Below are 1190 nucleotides of genomic sequence, written 5' to 3'. Positions count from 1 at the left end.
GGGCCAATTAAGAGATTAGTTTGACAGCTTAGTGAGTGGATAATACACAATTTCTGTATTGAAAAAAAAAATGTTTTAATGAGTTAAGTCACTATTGTGTAAAAGTAATTTACATTTTTGAATTTCAGTGTCATTCAATTATTAAATTTTAACTTGACAGGCGTAAAACAAAGCATAAGTGAGTTCTATATAATAAGTGAGAATGAGTTTTCTCATTTTGATTTGTTGAAACGTTCCAATATGTATTTAAATTACTGTATTTAAATGTTTTTGTAATTAACTATTCAAACTGAGCTACATCAAATTTCTATAACTACATTGTATATTTTTGTATATTAAATAATATTGTGGTAATGCCTAAATTTTGAATAATCCAGAGAATTAAATACATTATAAATGAAAAGTACTTAATTTTGTTTAATTATTTCCCCTTTTTTTTTGCACTTCGGCAGACACAAAACAAAAGAAATTAATCTTAGCAAATGAACGGTGAGCCTAACCACTTTACATTATTTAACAAATAAATTAAAAACAAAAGACTCAAAATATTACAAATTACAAATGATTAAAACTGTATAGCAATTACATAGGCAAAGCTTTTAAAATGCATTTAAAGTCATTGTAAATACTCAACATATGCTTAACTGTGACCGCACATTTGCAACCAAAAACAACTAAAGTCTTCTTCGCATTGGGAAAACAAGTTCTCCCTCGTCAACAGTGTTAAAACATGTTCACAACCATATTTTAATTGCAATATGTTTTGTAAATAACCATTCAAAATGCGCTGATGTGTCCTGTCTGTCCTCAGGTAGAAGAACTTGATCGTCTTAATATTATTCACGTGACTGGAACAAAAGGAAAGGTAAACCTGTTCACTGAGCAATTAAACACTGAATCAAGTTATAAAAGTTGAACGAAATGCAGAAAATATTGCTTTATATTTTTAGGGTTCAACGTGTGCCTTTACAGAACAGATTTTGAGAAAGTATGGCTTCCGGACTGGATTCTACAGGTATTACAACCAGTCAAAATAATCCGGTGTTTGGAGATGAATGTGTTTATAGTCATTCTTTAGTGATTGTGGGAGCGGCAGGGTTTTTAAATCAGTGTAAGTGTTGCGTAACTCCACTGTTTATTCATGTATGCGCATGTATGTGAGTTCATGCTGAACTTTGCTTGATCTGTCC

At 30.6% G+C, this 1190-nt stretch overlaps 1 long non-coding RNA gene across 1 annotated transcript; it reads left to right on the top strand.

Moving 5' to 3' along the window:
• The first annotated feature begins 439 nt into the window (after nt 1–439).
• LOC107657428 (uncharacterized) lies at nt 440–1017 on the top strand. Its single transcript, XR_001630682.1, has 3 exons — nt 440–489; nt 812–865; nt 951–1017. It is a non-coding gene; the product is annotated as an uncharacterized LOC107657428 (long non-coding RNA).
• Nucleotides 1018–1190: the final 173 nt, after the last annotated feature.

Source organism: Sinocyclocheilus anshuiensis, unplaced genomic scaffold (assembly GCF_001515605.1).
Source record: "Sinocyclocheilus anshuiensis isolate Anshui unplaced genomic scaffold, SAMN03320099.WGS_v1.1 scaffold17740, whole genome shotgun sequence".
Taxonomy (NCBI): Eukaryota; Metazoa; Chordata; class Actinopteri; order Cypriniformes; family Cyprinidae; genus Sinocyclocheilus; species Sinocyclocheilus anshuiensis.
This window is presented reverse-complemented; position numbering and strand designations above follow the sequence as displayed.